Raw genomic sequence first — 17,961 nt, 5'->3', positions numbered from 1 at the left:
GACGTCATCGCGCACCGCACAGCACAGGTCCTCTCCATGAAGGGAAACTAGACGCGTAGCGTCTGGTTCCCTTCAAAGCGGGGGACCAGCGGCGGGCACAGCGGGGGGCACAGTGGCGGATCTTGCCATGGTGCGGCGCCCTCCGGATGGCGCCGGCGCCCTCCGGATGGCGCCGGCGCCCTCCGGAAGGCGGCGCCCCGGGCAAAAGTACTGCTTGCCCGTGGCAAGATCCGCCACTGCTCCACAGTGTCATATGCTGCTGAGGATTTATCCTCACAGGATGATTCCATTCCATGCAATCAGGATGGCACTGGTTTAGCACAGATTCCAGCAAGGGAACCAGAGTGGTTTTCCTCTATCAGGACTTGGATTTCTCAGATTTCTGACAGGGTTACCAGTAATGAGTCGGCAACCCAGGTCTTACAGTCTTCTATGGCTGTGTGGCCCTTGTCAGGTACCTCAGGTCACCCCGCTATATATCCCCACAAACGTGCACTTATGCAGGTAACACAAGATGACACGGATACCGATTCTGACACTACAGATGGTGACGGGGATGTGTTGCGGGGGTCCGCATCTCTTGCAAGGGGGGTACAATTGTAGATAGAGGCTATCAGGGATGTGTTAAATGTAAATGATACCACACCTGAGCAGGTTGAGGAGGCTTTCTTCACTGAAAACAAAAAAGCCTCGCTAACCTTCCCTGCATCAAAAGAGCTGAATGCTATATTTGAAAAGGCCTGGGTGAATCCTGAAAAGAAGTATCAGATCCCTAAAAGGATTCTGGTAGCATTCCTTTCCCTGAGGAGGATAGGAAAAAGTGGGAAAACCCGCCGATTGTTGACGCTTCTGTATCTAGACTCTCAGAAAAGGTGGTTTTGCCGGTACCGGGATCTACCGCCTTAAAGGAGCCGGCGGATAGAAAAATTGATAATACTCTGAAATCAGTGTACACTGCTTCAGGGGCCATTTTACGTCCCATTATTGCTAGTGTTTGTATTGCTAAGGCAATAGTGAAATGGTCGGCTGCCTTGATGAAGGATTTGGATACGATGGATAGGGATGACATTGCATTGCATTTACATAACATTCTTGATTCTGCAGGTTTCATGGTAGAATCTATGAAGGACCTGGGTTCCATGGCTGCGGGAATTTCTTCCATGTCTGTTTCAGCTCGTCGGGGACTGCGGCTCCGTCAGTGGTCGGATAACGCGTAATCTACAAAGAGTGTGGAGTCGCTGTCCTATACAGGTCAAGCTCTCTTTGGGGAAGCCCTAGATGCATGGATATCTACCGCTACAGCGGGTAAGTCTCCATATCTTCCCTATGCAGCTCCTGCTTCGAAGAGGTCCTTCTCCTCAGCTTCGCAGCAGTCCTTTCGGCCCAACAAGACCAGAAAGGCGAAATCTTCCGGTTCCTTCTTCAGGGGAGGTAAGGTTAAGTCCAAGAAGCCTGCCGCTGCAGGTTCCGAAGACCAAAAGCCTGCTTCGGGTACCCCTAAGTCCACAGCATGACGGTGGATGGGATGGCCCGTAGGTGGGGCCCGTGGGGGCGAGACTCAGACAGTTCAGTCATGTCTGGGTCTCCTCCGGCCTGGATCCCTGGGTGGTGGATATTGTCTCTCAGGGATACAGGCTGGAATTTCAAAGTCTCCCTCCTCATCGGTTTTTCAAGTCGGGCTTGCCAACTTTTGTTGGAGGACAGCACAGTGCTACAGGAGGCTGTTCAAAAGCTGGTAGAGGCACAAGTCATTGTGCACAAGTCATTGTGCCTCTACCAGCTGGCGAAAGGTTACTATTCGAACCTTTTCGTGGTACCGAAACCGGATGGTTCGGTCAGGCCCATCCTGAACCTAAAATCATTGAACCCCTTTCTAAGGAAGTTCAAGATGGAGTCTCTCAAGGCGATGATATCTGGTCTGGAAGAGGGGGAATTCCTGGTATCCCTGGATATCAAGGATGCGTACCTTCACATTCTGATCTAGCTACCGCATCAGGCTTATCTCCGATTCGCGTTGCTGGACTGTCATTTTCAGTTCCAGGCTCTGACGTTCGGCCTCTCCACAGCATTGAGGGTGTTTACCAAGGTGATGGCAGAGATGATGATGCTACTCTGAAAACAGGGCGTGAACATCATTCCTTATCTGGACGATCTCCTGATAAAGGCATCGTCCAGGGAAAGGTTGCTGCAGTCCATTGTTCTCACAACACGGCTGCTTCAGAGTCACGGGTGTATTCTGAATCTTCCAAAGTCACATTTGGAACCGACCCAGAGATTGTTGTTTCTGGGAATGTTCCTGAATACGGAAGTACAGCGGGTGTTCCTTCCGCAGGACAAGGCGTTGGTGATTTAATCCATGGTCCGGGGTGTCTTGAAGCCAACCCGGGTGTCGGTTCATCAATGCATTTCGCCTATTGGGAAAGATGGTGGCCTCCTACGAGGCTCTCCAGTACGGGAGGTTTCATGCTCGGACCTTCCAACTGCACCTCCTGGACAAATGGTTGGGTTCTCACCTCCACATGCATCAGAGAATTCATCTGTCGCCAAGGGCAGGGATCTCACTCCTCTGGTGGCTCCAATTGCCTCACCTCCTGGAAGGCCGCAGTTTCGGAATTCAGGACTTGGTCCTGATAACGATGGATGCGAGCCTCCGAGGCTGGGGAGCAGTCACTCTAGGGGTGACCTTCCAAGAAAGATGGTCGAGCCTGGAAGCCGGCCTGCCCATCAACATTCTGGAACTAAATGCCGTCTACAAAGGTCTTCTTCAGGTGACCCCTCTTCTAAGAAACTGGGACATTCAAGTACAGTCGGACAACGTAACTACAGTGGCTTACATAAACCGACAGGGCAAAATGAAGAGCAGAGCGGTGATGTCAGAGGTCACCAGAATACTCCTCTGGACAGAAAAGCACGCATTGGCGCTGTCAGCCATCTTCATTCTGGGAGTAGAAAACTGGAAAGCAGACTTCCTTAGCAGACACGATCTCCATCCGGGAGAGTAGGGCCTTCATCCGGAGGTGTTTAAGGAGGTAACAGATCTTTGGGGTCTACCCCAAATAGACATGATGGCCTCTCATCTCAACAAGAAGCTTCAGCGTTATTGTTCCAGGATGAGGGACCCTTAGGCAGTGATGGTGGACACCCTGGTGTCTCTGTGGGTGTTCCAGTCAGTGCACGTGTTTCCACCACTCCCACTCATCCCAAGAATCCTAAAGCTCATAAGGAGAACAAGGGTTCAAGCGATCCTCATTGCCCCAGACTGGCCAAGACGGGCTTGGTACGCGGACCTTCTGGATCTACTGCAAGAAGAGCCGAGGCCTCTTCCTCTTCGAGAGGACCTGCTGCAGCCGGGTCCGTTCACCTATCAAGACTTACCGCAGTTACATTTGACGGCATGGAATTTGAGCGTCTGATTCTTGCTCGGAAGGGTATTCCGAAAGAAGTGATTTCTACCCTCATACAGGCTAGGAAAGGGGTAACGTCTACAAATTACCATTGTATTTGGAAGAAATATGTCTCTTGGTGTGAGTCCAAGAAGTTTCCTGTGGTGGAGTTTCAACTGGGACGTTTCCTCCTCTTTCTGCAGGCAGTTGTGGATATGGGACTGAGATTGGGATCTGTGAAGGTCCAGATTTCAGCCCTGTCTATTTTCTTTCAGAAACAATTGGCTGCCCTCCCTGAGGTTCAGACCTTTTTGAAGGGAGTTCTGCATATCCAACCTTCCTTTGTACCATCTACGGCACCTTGGGACTGGTTTCTCCAGTCAAATTGGTTTGAGCCTCTACAGGAGGTGGAGCTCAAATTTCTTACATGGAAGACGGTCACTTTGTTGGCCTTAGCTTCTGCTAGGCGTGTCTCTGAGTTGGGGGCTTTGTCATGCAAAAGCACTTACTTGATCTTCCATGAGGCTAGGGCTGAGCTCCGAACTCGTCAGCAGATCCTTCCAAAGGTTGTGTCGGCATTTCATATCAACCAACCTATTGTGGTGCCAGTGGCTACTGACTCCTCGATTACTTCAAAGTCCTTGGATGTCATGAGGGCTCTGAAAATTTATGTGAAGAGAACTTCTCGTCACAGGAAGTTGGACTCTTTGTTTGCCCTATACGATCCCAAGAAAATTGGGCGTCCTGCTTCTAAGCAGTCTATTTCTAGCTGGATTAGGCTCACTATCCAGCATGCCTATTCTACGGCAGGTCTTCCGTGTCCAAGACCTGTTAAGGCCCACTCTACTCGTAAGGTGGGGTCTTCCTGGGTGGCTGCCCGGGGTGTCTTGGTAACGCAGCTTTGCCGAGCGGCAACTTGGTCTGGGTCAAACATGTTTGCAAGGTTCTACAAGTTTGATACTTTGGCCTCTGATGATCTGAAATTTGGTCAATCAGTTCTGCAGGAGCCTCTGCGCTCTCCCTTCCATTCTGGGAGCTTTGGTACATCCCCATGGTACTAATGTGGACCCCAGCATTCTCTAGGACGTTAGAGAAAATAGAATTTTGGTACCTACCGGTAAATCCTTTTCTCGTAGTCCGTAGAAGATGCAGGGCGCCCGCCCAGCGCTTCGTTTTCCTCGGGCACAGTTTCTAGACTGAGTCTGGTAGGAGGGGCATAGAGGGAGGAGCCAGCCCACACTCTTAAACTCTTAAAGTGCCAATGGCTCCTGGTGGACCTGTCTATACCCCATGGTACTAATGTGGACCCCAGCATCCTCTACGGACTATGAGGAAAGGATTTACCGGCAGGTACCAAAATCCTATTATATGCTACCAGTCAGCACACACAAGACAGCACAAGAATGAAGCATGAACTCATAAAAGATTGACTTGTGAGAGACAAAAAACCATCACCAACCAATGACCCCAAACAATACAGCCCATAATGATGGAATTGTACTTTCCACCCACCCTAATGTTGTATATTAAAAAGGACATGCACAGTTTTACAAACATAGCACTTCAGTGACAGGGTCTACCACTTTTGTGGCGTAAGTCACAAACCAAGCTACCAACTTGTTTAAGGCAGGCAACAGTGTTGTTATTCATTGTCACATTTGGAAAATGTCAGACTTGTCATAATCCAAATCATCATCCTCCTCACCAGTTCTGTAACTAGACATTTTTGTGCCCTGTGCCAGAAAGAGGATTGGTGACCACTCCCCCAACTGTATTTTTTAAATACAGTTGTGACATGATAAAAGTGAAAGACATTGAATAAAAGAGACATGGACAGGGCCAGGACAGAGGTGAAATAAACCGAATAAGGACAAATGTGACAGGGACAGGACCAGGACGGAGGGGTGAGATTAGAGGTGACAAACTCGGGAGGGCCAGGACAGGGGTAACAGGGCCAGGACAGAGGTGACAGGGACAAAATATGGACACATGTGACAGGACCAGGACAGAGGGACTAGATTAGAGGTGACAGAAACAGGAGGGACAAGGCCAGGATAGCGGTGACAAGTACAGTACAATGAGACCAAGACAGAAGTGACAGGACTAAAGACAGAAGGGACAGTAAAAGGAAAGTGGTGACAGGGCCAGGACAGAACAGAGGGGACAGGAGAGAGGTTACAAGATCAGTACAGAGATGACATGGACAGCACAGAAGGGAAGAACAGAAATGACAGGGCTAGGCCAGTGTGGATGGAGAGGACCCTGATGATGCTGCTAGCTGGACTGTCCGACATGCCTGGCTGCACCTGTCCTGGGCTGGATTTCTCTGTCTGCCTTGCTTGCGTCCTGCTCTGTGCCCCCCGCCAGTGGTGTAAGTTCATACCAAGGGCCTAATTCAGACCTGATCGCTATTGTGCGAAATCGCACAGCGGACGATTATCAAATTACTGCGCATGTGTATGCACCGCGATGCGTACGTGCAAGCCCACACAGAGACAGAATGGTGCAAAAAATTTTGATTGCTAGGTGTATGCAAGGTGATTGACAGGAAGCAGACGTTTGGGGGTGGAAACTAGTCGTTTTCTAGGAGTGTCAGGAAAAACTTGGAGAGAAAAGAAGTCACCGCACAGGTTCAGATCAGCCAAAGATATTGCCACAATAATATATCCCAATAAAAAGGGTGTGCTACCAACTACTCGATGTTTCAATACAGAACACAGAAAAAAGTACTAGTTATATGGTGCACAATCTGCGAACAGACCATAAAATATAGGCCCTCATTCCGAGTCGTTCGCTCTGTATTTTTCATTGCATCGCAGTGAAATTCCGCTTAGTGCGCATGCGCAATATTCGCACTGCGACTGCGCCAAGTATCTTTGCTATGAAGATAGTATTTTTACTCACGGCTTTTTCATCGCTCCGGCGATCGTAATGTGATTGACAGGAAATGGGTGTTACTGGGCGGAAACAGGCCGTTTTATGGGCGTGTGGCTGAAAACGCTACCGTTTCCGGAAAAAACGCAGGAGTGGCCGGAGAAACGGGGGAGTGGTTGGGCGAACGCTGGGTGTGTTTGTGACGTCAAACCAGGAACGACAAGCACTGAACTGATCGCACAGGCAGAGTAAGTCTGGAGCTACTCTAAAACTGCTAAGTAGTTTGTGATCGCAATATTGCGAATACATCGGTCGCAATTTTAAGATGCTAAGATACACTCCCAGTAGGCGGCGGCTTAGCGTGTGTAACTCTGCTAAATTCGCCTTGCGACCGATCAACTCGGAATGAGGGCCATAACTTTTATTGAGAATGATTAAAATCACATTATTCCCCACAATAAGTATTAAAAAGTGAAATATTAAAAAGGATAGAAGGAAAGTAGAGATATTAAAATGTTGTGCCGGGGCCCTATTCATATGCTAGTCAGATTTTGCAAAGCATTCACAACGGCGGAGGGCAGCCTATGGTGAAGGAGAGTGCCAGCAGCAGCAGCGCCTCCACCAATTACGCAGCGCTGCTGCGGCTCCCTCCTCCACCTCCCTCCTCCTCCTCCTTCTCCCTGGCTGCCCGGGATCTGCCAGAAGCTGTACGAGGAAGCCTGAGCCAGCGGAAATAGTAAGTATATCTATATCTACCTATCTATCTATCTATCTATCTATCTATCTATCTATCTATCTATCTATCTATCCTGTCTGCCTTAATGTGTAAAAAGGGGGACTGTCTGCCGTAATGTGTAAATAAGGGGGACGCTGTCTGCCGTAATGTGTAAATAAGGGGGACGCTGTCTGCCGTAATGTGTAATAAGGGGGACACTGTCTGCTGTAATGTATAAAAAAGGGGATGCTGTCTGCCGTAATGTGTAAAAAGGGGGACGCTGTCTGCCGTAATGTGTAAAAAGGGGGACACTGTCTGCTGTAATGTATAAAAAAGGGCACGCTGTCTGCCGTAATGTGTAAAAATGGGACGCTGTCTGCTGTAATGTGTAAATAAGGGGGACGCTCTCTGCCGTAATGTGTAAAAAGGGGGACGCTGTCTTCCGTAATGTGTAAAAAGGGGGACACTGTCTGCCATAATGTATAAAAAAGGGGACGCTGTCTGCCGTAATGTGTAAAAAGGGGACGCTGTCTGCCATAATGTGAAAAAAAGGGGACTGTGTTTGCCGTAGTGTGTAAAAAAGGGGACGCTGTCTGCCGTAATGTGTAAAAAGGGGGACACTGTCTGCTGTAATGTATAAAAAAGGGCACGCTGTCTGCCGTAATGTGTAAAAATGGGACGCTGTCTGCTGTAATGTGTAAATAAGGGGGACACTCTCTGCCGTAATGTGTAAAAACGGGGACGCTGTCTTCCGTAATGTGTAAAAAGGGGGACACTGTCTGCCATAATGTCTAAAAAGGGGACGCTGTCTGCCGTAATGTGAAAAAAAGGGGATGCTGTTTGCCGTAGTATGTAAAAAAGGGGACGCTGTCTGCCGTAATGTGTGAAAAGGGGGACGCTGTCTGCTGTAATGTATAAAAAAGGGACGCTGTCTGCCATAATGTGTAAGAAGTGGTATGCTGTCTGCCATAATGTGTTAAATTGGGGACACTGTCTGCTGTAATGTATAAAAAAGGGAATGCTGTCTGCTGTAAAGTGTAAAAAGGGGGACGCTGCCTGCCGTAATGTATAAAAAAGGGCACGCTGTCTGCCGTAATGCGTAAAAATTGGACGCTGTCTGCCGTAATGTGTAAAAAAAAAAGGGGACGCTGTCTGACGTAATGTGTAAAAATGGGACGCTGTCTGCTGTAATGTATAAAAAGGGGAATCTGTCCGCCGTAAGGTATAAGAGGGGCTCTACCTGGTGTAGTGGTGCTACCGTGCGGCATAATTTGAATAATGGAGACTACTGTGCACCGTTATATGAATTGTATTATTTTGTGGCCACACCCCTTCTCCACGAAGCCACACCCCTTTTTTGTGCGCTCCTACGCCGCGCATCGCCCCTGCTTTACATGGAGTGGGGGGGTCTGATGCCATTTCTTGCACACAGCGCTAAAATGTCTAATTACGGCACTGTTGCTAGGTATCCATTTTCCTGGCCCTGAGCAGATCCTCTTCAGGGGTGAGGGGGTGGACTTGGATGGGATGAGGGGGGGGCCCAAAGCATTTAGTCGCACATGGGCCCACCGCTCGCTAGTTCCGCCACTGGGCACAACTACATGGGCATTGTATAAGGGGCACTACCTCTGTGGGAATTATGTGTATTAGGGGTGCTACTACTGTGGGCTTTGTGTATAAGGGCTACTAATGTTTGTCATAACATGAATAAGGGACACTACTATGTGGTGTAATGTGAATAACATTGTGCTACTGTGCGGCATAATTTTAATTGGGGATACTATTGCGTGACCACACCGCGCACAATCCCTTTATAACTAAAGGGGGTAAACGTGGGGAGATCCGTGCTTAAAAGCTAAGCATTCTGATTCGATTGCTTAGTTTTTAAGCATGGATCTCTTATGTGTATGCCCTCCAGCAATAGCGATGTACGGCCCCGCACGTCGCTATCGCTGGTGCTAGATTGGGTACAATCCAGAACATCGCTCACTTCATCCGCTGGTTGAAATGAGCGCCCCCCTCGCTCAGTACACATCGCGCTGTGTTGAGCAGGGGGAGAGATGTGTGCTGAGCGGTCTGTGACATATTGCTCAGCACACATCTTTCCTAGTGTGTACTGGCCATAAGGGGGTGGGGGTGAATTCCACCACCTCCCTAGTGCCACTTTAAGCACTGGTGGTAACTGACCATTTATTGAGAATGTCCAGAACCCCAATAAGCCTGTTCTCATCGCACTGTAGGAGTAAAACCTGGGCTGCGCACCCTGGATTTTTGCAGCTCGGTGTACACATGGGATCAAACACTTGTACGTCAAATTTACACTCCCCTGGAGGCCAGGGGCGGATCCAGAAGAAAATGATAGGGGGGGGCACCATGGAAGGGGCAAGTACATTTGCGTGCGGCTTCGGTGCATGTGAGGTGGCGCTTCTTATACAATGCCCACAGTTGTAGCGCTCATTATGCAATGTCCACTGTACTGGTAGTGCCCCTTATATAGACTCCATAGTAGTGGTGCCCCTTATGCAATGCCCGTATTGCCCCCAGTAGTAATGTTGCCTGTAGTAATGCCCCCAGTCATTATGCCCCCAGTGGTAATTCCCCTGCAGTCATGACCCCGGTAGTTTACCCCCCCCTTTAGTTTAGCCCCCAAGTAGTTAAGCCGACAGTAGTAATGCCCCTGTAGTTACACCGCCAGTAGTTAGCACCTTTGTAGTTGGCCCCCAGTAATAGTCCCCCAGTAGATGCCCCCCCAGTAATAATGTCCCCCAGCAGTTTGCCCCCAGTAGATGCCCCCTAGTAATAATGTCCTCCAGTAGTTTGCCTCCAGTAGTAATGCCCCTTAGGAGTTTGCCCCCAATAGACGACCCGCCAGTAGTAATGCCCCCAGTAGATGCCCCCCAGTAATAATGCCCCCAGTAGATGCCCACCAGGAAAAATGTCCCCCAGTAGCTGCCCCCAATAGATGACCCCCCCAGTAGTAATGCCCCCAGTAGATGCCCCCCAGTAATAATGCCCCAGTAGCTGCCCCCAATAGATGACCCCCCAGTAGTAATGCCCCCAGTAGATGCCCCCCAGTAATAATGCCCCAGTAGCTACCCCCAATAGATGACCCCCCAGTAATAATGCCCCCCTACGAGTTTGCCCCAATAGATGACCCCCCTGTAGTAATGCCCCCAGTAGATGGCCCCCAGTAAATATGGCCCCCAATAGATGACCCCTCAGTAGTGATGCCCCCAGTAGTTTGACCCCCCAGCAGTAATGCCCCTTGTTGATGCCCCCCAGTAGTAATGTCCCCCATAGTTAGCCCCCAGTAGATGCATTAAGGAAGAAAAATTACATACTTACCGAGCCCCGTTCCCGCGCCGCTGCAGTCCTCCTCCTCCTGGCGTCCGCTCCTCAGTCACTCAGCACTATGAGAGAGACGTCATGACTGACGTCTCTCCCATAGCGCACGGCGCAGTGACAGCGCCGGAAGCCGGAGCTCAGTACTGAGCTCCTGCCTCCGGCTGCCGCTGTGCAGGGAGACGGGCGCCCGCTGGTAACACAATCTCAGTGGGCGCCCGTCATCTCCCTATGCGGCGGCGGCACCGGGGGGGGTCACAAATGACAGGGGGGCACGGGCCCGAGTGCCCCCCCCCCTAAATCCGCCACTGCCCATAGTAGTGGTGCCCCTTATGCAATGCCCGTATTGCCCCCAGTAGTAATGTTGCCCGTAGTAATGCCCCGTCATTATGCCCCCAGTGGTAATTCCCCTGCAGTCATGACCCCGGTAGTTTACCCCCCCCTTTAGTTTAGCCCCCAAGTAGTAATGCCCCTGTAGTTAAGCCGACAGTAGTAATGCCCCTGTAGTTACACCGCCAGTAGTTAGCACCTTTGTAGTTGGCCCCCAGTAATAGTCCCCCAGTAGATGCCCCCCCAGTAATAATGTCCCCCAGCAGTTTGCCCCCAGTAGATGCCCCCTAGTAATAATGTCCTCCAGTAGTTTGCCCCCAGTAGTAATGCCCCTTAGGAGTTTGCCCCCAATAGACGACCCGCCAGTAGTAATGCCCCCAGTAGATGCCCCCAGTAGATGCCCCCCAGGAAAAATGTCCCCTAGTAGCTGCCCCCAATAGATGACCCCCCCAGTAGTAATGCCCCCAGTAGATGCCCCCCAGTAATAATGCCCCAGTAGCTGCCCCCAATAGATGACCCCCCCAGTAGTAATGCCCCCAGTAGATGCCCCCCAGTAATAATGCCCCAGTAGCTACCCCCAATAGATGACCCCCCAGTAATAATGCCCCCCTACGAGTTTGCCCCAATAGATGACTCCCCTGTAGTAATGCCCCCAGTAGATGGCCCCCAGTAAATATGGCCCCCAGTAGCTGCCCCCAATAGATGACCCCTCAGTAGTGATGCCCCCAGTAGATGCCCCAGTTATAATGCCCCCAGTAGTTTGACCCCCCAGTAGTAATGCCCCTTGTTGATGCCCCCCAGTAGTAATGTCCCCCATAGTTAGCCCCCAGTAGATGCATTAAGGAAGAAAAATACATACTTACCGAGCCCCGTTCCCGCGCCGCTGCAGTCCTCCTCCTCCTGGCGTCCGCTCCTCAGTCACTCAGCACTATGAGAGAGACGTCATGACTGACGTCTCTCCCATAGCGCACGGCGCAGTGACAGCGCCGGAAGCCGGAGCTCAGTACTGAGCTCCTGCCTCCGGCTGCCGCTGTGCAGGGAGACGGGCGCCCGCTGGTAACACAATCTCAGCGGGCGCCCGTCATCTCCCTATGCGGCGGCAGCACCGGGGGGGTCACAAATGACAGGGGGGGCACGGGTCCGAGTGCCCCCCCCCCCCCCTAAATCCGCCACTGCTGGAGGCGGTGACTATCTGAACGCAGGACAGCAAAGTTAACAGCCCAGCGATCAGGACTGAATCACCCCCTCAGTCTGGCAGTGTGCTCTTCACATATCACATTAAGATATTATTATTAAACATTAGGCAGATATTCTCCCATTTAATTCTATATGATTATTGACTGCATGGCACTTAAATACAAGTTGCAATCAGAGACTGTGATATCTTGATTAACACTCATAGGGGGTAAGCCAGACTGGATCGCTGCAGCAGCAGCAATCGCAGTCTGAATTCCTTTGTGGAGTGCGCTCATGCATCCCGGGAGCCCAGCGGGATGCTAACAACTTATTGACAGGCACAGGCGGTCGCTGGGCTGGAGGGGCTGTGCCAACGGCATTAGGACGCCGTTGGCTGGGCGCGGTCCGGACAATGCAGGCGTGTCCGGACCATTGGGGGCAGGCCGTGGCGGCTGCGTGATGTCACACGCAGCTGCTGCGACCCAGGGCACGGCAGGTAGCCCCCTACCAGCACGCAGGAGCTGGGCAAGCAGGGAGCTACTCGCCAGGTGCAAAAGTATCTCTGCCCTGCGATGCTTTTGCACCTTTGCGGGGGTGGGGGCAGAGCCTGGGCATTCCCCTGCATGTCTGAGTTAATGATCATAGATGTGCTAAATTTAGCACATCTATGGTCAGATCTGAATTACCCCATAGATCACTGCACATTAACTGAGATTTTTTCCGAGAATGTCTTCAGTTCAATAATATTAGAGTCTAGCGGCATTTGCTACCGTCTCCTACACTAGTAACGTGATTCCAAATGCTATTCGTATTTTACTGCAGTGACTGTATTTAATAACTTTATAATCGCATTCACAAAAATCCTGTAGCTGGGCATAAATAACAATCGTGTAGTGATTCAGAGTACTAAACACGGGTCCCTGGCACATTACTCTGATGTACATTTCACCCATACTGTAGCTTAGGCATGGAGCCGAACTCAGGCATTCCCCAGTGGTTTCTGGGCGGGTGTGTGACGTTAACTCAGGGCCCCATTCAGCCTGTTTCTTTTGCACTATAGGATTAAGACCTGGGCTATGCACAGACTGCACAGAATGAAAAAAATCATTATATGGTGAGTTGCGAACGGATTTGCAGATGTCCGCTGTCTGGTTAAGTTTTCGCATGGCATATGCAGAGCCGGATTAAGGGGGCGGGGGGGTCCTGGGGATACGTACCCCGGGCCCCCTTTCCAAAAGGGCCCCCTGCCACACCACAGATCGGATCTCTCTTCAATCCGATCTGCGGTGTTGCGCTCACGAGCCCCGGCTCCCCGCTGCCCTGTCCCTCCTTCAGTTCAGCGTGCGGCACGCCAATGACTGAGCCGCAGGCTTGCTGAGCCGGACAGCAATTGGACAGCTGAGCCGTCGCTCAGCTGCGCTGACTACAGCTCCAAGAAGAGTGCTCTAACAGCTGTAGTCAGGGCAGCTGAGCGACGGCTCAGCTGTCCAATTGCTGTCCGGCTCAGCAAGCCTGCGGCTCAGTAATTGGCGTGCCGCACGCTGAACTGAAGGAGGAGGGATTCTTAGCGATGTGGATATATATATATATATATATATATATATATATATATATAGCTGCTGCGGTCCGGCACTCCGTGTAAGCCTTGGAAAATATCTGTCGCTGGTGCCCTCACAACGATTAATCAAATAGCCATTCCATGGTGCGGCACTCGTGCTGATCTCAGAAATAAATGGACCTTAGTCCTTCTTGCTTCAACGTTTCAATTTATTTAAATTGTCATCAGGAAGTGATACAACAATACATACAATACATTTATATAGACATACCACTTAAGAAGAAGGAGTTCCTCACCTGGGAAGAATCATCCCAAAAACCAGGTGTGTGAATAATTCTGACATCATCAACCTCAGACAGAAGTCGATCACTATGACCTCAGTATAGATGGTTGTCATAGTGACAATCCAAGTGAATAAATCAACCAACATATATAAATAAATAAAATTATAAAGATGTTTTTGCACACAAACCTACTCACAACACCTTTTGTGCAGAATATGTTTTTATAAAAAAAACGGAAAACTGTTAAACGGACTTTAGCGGCAACACTACCACACTACACGGACTCCATGGAGAATGATTAATACATCTGTGTCTGAATTCCAAGACCCATTACCAAATTGAGTCTTGGGAATCTTTGTGTTAATTCTATTGTTACTCAATTAGGGCTATTACATCACTGTTTAATGTTGTTTATCTATAAAACGCATCCAATTGCCTCAGATTAACCCTTTTATAGACATTTTACCCACACTTTTCAAAGGGATATTTTATCAAAAAATAAAAAGAACAAACAATAATAAAATCTTCTAAGTGGGAGTGTGAAATGATATTATTAAACAAAATAGCCACCATACTGATATGAAATGTCATATTTTCCTACCGCAAACTAGAATAAGTAATACATTCATTTAACCCCCTTGGGGATAATACATTTAGACGGTGTATCCATCTAGCCTCCAGACGTAATAGTTTTAAAGATCTATTACCACCACGTACATTGGGTAGAACAGTGTCTATCATGCGGTATCTCAGGCTCGATAGCGTATGTTTCTTTTCCGCAAAATGGCGAGCTACTGGTTGCTCACTAGTGCCTGTTGTAATTGCTGCCCGAATAGCTGCCCTGTGATTACCCATGCTTTTTTTGAACTTCGACTCTGTCTTACCAATATATCTGAGCCCGCATGGGCAAACAATCTGGTAAATCACGAAACTGGAATTGCAGGTGAAATGGTGTCTGACCTTAAAAGGTGCACCCGTGTGAGGATGGTAAAACACGTCACCTGTCAGTAAAAATTGACAAGTCACGCATGTGCATTTAAAGCAACCAGTTTTGTTATGGCCAAAAATCCCTGCCCGACCCGTTGTGTCAGTCATATCTGTCTTAAACAGTATATCCTTTAAGCTTCTGCCTCGTTTATAGCAAGGCATTAACTTGTGTTCATGTAGACCCAGATTTAAAATAAGAATTTACTTACCGATAATTCTATTTCTCGGAGTCCGTAGTGGATGCTGGGGTTCCTGAAAGGACCATGGGGAATAGCGGCTCCGCAGGAGACAGGGCACAAAAAAGTAAAGCTTTTACCAGATCAGGTGGTGTGCACTGGCTCCTCCCCCTATGACCCTCCTCCAGACTCCAGTTAGGTACTGTGCCCGGACGAGCGTACACAATAAGGGAGGCAATTTGAATCCCGGGTAAGACTCATACCAGCCACACCAATCACACCGTACAACTTGTGATCTAAACCCAGTTAACAGTATGATAACAGAAAGAGCCTCTTAAAGATGGCTCCTTAACAATATAACCCGAATTTGTTAACAATAACTATGTACAGTATTGCAGATAATCCGCACTTGGGATGGGCGCCCAGCATCCACTACGGACTCCGAGAAATAGAATTATCGGTAAGTAAATTCTTATTTTCTCTATCGTCCTAAGTGGATGCTGGGGTTCCTGAAAGGACCATGGGGATTATACCAAAGCTCCCAAACGGGCGGGAGAGTGCGGATGACTCTGCAGCACCGAATGAGAGAATTCCAAGTCCTCTTTTGCCAGGGTATCAAATTTGTAGAATTTTACAAACGTGTTTTCCCCCGACCACGTAGCTGCTCGGCAGAATTGTAATGCCGAGACCCCTCGGGCAGCCGCCCAAGATGAGCCCACCTTCCTTGTGGAATGGGCCTTAACAGATTTAGGCTGTGGCAGGCCTGCCACAGAATGAGCAAGTTGAATTGTGTTACAAATCCAACGAGCAATCGTCTGCTTAGAAGCAGGGGCACCCAACTTGTTGGGTGCATATAGTATCAACAGCGAGTCAGATTTTCTGACTTCAGCCGTCCTTGAAATGTATATTTTTAAGGCTCTGACAACGTCCAACAACTTGGAGTCCTCCAAGTCGCCAGTGGCCGCAGGCACCACAATAGGTTGGTTCAGGTGAAACGCTGATACCACCTTAGGGAGAAAATGCGGACGAGTCCTCAGTTCTGCCCTATCCGAATGGAAGATTAGATAAGGGCTTTTATAAGATAAAGCCGCCAATTCAGATACTCTCCTGGCGGAAGCCAGGGCCAGTAACATAGTCACTTTCCATGTGAGATATTTAAAATCCACCTTTTTCAATGGTTCAAACCAATGGGATTTGAGGAAATCTAAAACTACATTTAGATCCCACGGTGCCACCGGAGGCACCACAGGAGGCTGTATATGCAGTACTCCTTTAACAAAAGTCTGTACCTCAGGAACTGAGGCCAATTCTTTTTGGAAGAATATTGACAGGGCCGAAATTTGAACCTTAATAGATCTCAATTTGAGACCCCTAGACAATCCTGATTGTAGGAAATGTAGGAAACGACCCAGTTGAAATTCCTCCGTCGGAACACTCCGATCCTCGCACCACGCGACATATTTTCGCCAAATGCGGTGATAATGTTTCGCGGTGACTTCCTTCCTTGCCTTAATCAAGGTAGGAATGACTTCTTCTGGAATGCCTTTCCCTTTTAGGATCTGGCGTTCAACCGCCATGCCGTCAAACGCAGCCGCGGTAAGTCTTGAAAGAGACAGGGACCCTGTTGTAGCAGGTCCCTTCTCAGAAGTAGAGGGCACGGGTCGTCCGTGACCAACTCTTGAAGTTCCGGGTACCAAGTCCTTCTTGGCCAATCCGGAGCCACTAGTATTTCTTACTCCTCCTCACCGTATAATCTTCAATACCTTTGGTATGAGAGGCAGAGGAGGAAACACATATACTGATTTGTACACCCAAGGTGTTACCAGTGCGTCCACAGCTATTGCCTGTGGATCTCTTGACCTGGCGCAATACTTGTCCAGTTTCTTGTTGAGGCGAGACGCCATCATGTCTACCATTGGTCTTTCCCAACAGTTTATTAGCATGTGGAAGACTTCTGGATGAAGACCCCCCTCTCCCGGGTGTATATCGTGTCTGCTGAGGAAGTCTGCTTCCCAGTTGTCCACGCCCGGGAAGAACACTGCTGACAGTGCTATTACGTGATTCTCCGCCCAGCGAAGAATCTTGGCAGCTTCTGCCATTGCACTCCTGCTTCTTGTGCCGCCCTGTCTGTTTACATGGGCGACCGCCGTGATGTTGTCCGACTGAATCAACACCGGTTTTCCTTGCAGGAGTGGTTCTGTGAATAGACTTTTCCAGGTTCGTCCATACCCCCTGGAAGTTTCTTCCTTGTGTGACTGCTCCCCAACCTCTCAGGCTGGCGTCCGTGGTCACCAGGATCAAATCCTGTATGCCGAATCTGCGGCCCTCCAATAGATGAGCCTTTTGCAACCACCACAGAAGATATACCCTTGTCCTTGGCGACAGGGTTATTCGCAGGTGCATCTGAGGATGCGACCCTGACCATTTGTCCAACAGATCCCTTTGGAAAATTCTTGCATGGAATCTGCCGAATGGAATTGCTTCGTAAAAAGCCACCATTTTTCCCAGGACTCTTGTGCATTGATGTACAGACACCTTTCCTGGTTTTAGGAGGTTCCTGACAGGTCGGATAACTCCTTGGCTTTTTCCTCGGGAAGAAAAACCTTTTTCTGAACCGTGTCCAGAATCATCCCTAGGAACAGCAGACGTATCGTCGGAAAACAGCTGCGATTCTTGGAATATTTAGAATCCAGTCGTGCCGTCGAAGAACTACTTTAGATAGTGCTCTTCCGACCTCCAACTGTTCTCTGGAACTTGCCCTTTTTAGGTCGTGCAAGTAAGGGATAATTTAGATGCCTTTTTTCTTTGAAGAAACATCTTTTCGGCCATTACCTTGGTAAAAAGGCCCGGGGTGCCGTGGATAATTCAAACGGCATCGTCTGAAACTGATATTGACAGTTCTGTACCACGAACCAGAGGTACCCTTGATGAGAAGGACAAATTTTGGACATGGAGGTAATCCTTGATGTCCAGGGACACCATATAGTCCCCTTTTTTCCGGTTCGCTATCACTGCTCTGAGTGACTTTATCTCGATTTGAACCTTTTATGTAAGTGTTCAAAACATTTTAGATTTAGACTATGTGTCACCAAGCCGTCTGGCTTCAGTACCACAATATAGTGTGGAAAAATAATAC

The sequence above is a fragment of the Pseudophryne corroboree genome, chromosome 4 (genome assembly GCF_028390025.1).
Source record: "Pseudophryne corroboree isolate aPseCor3 chromosome 4, aPseCor3.hap2, whole genome shotgun sequence".
Taxonomy (NCBI): domain Eukaryota; kingdom Metazoa; phylum Chordata; class Amphibia; order Anura; family Myobatrachidae; genus Pseudophryne; species Pseudophryne corroboree.
Note: the sequence above shows the minus strand (reverse complement) of the source record.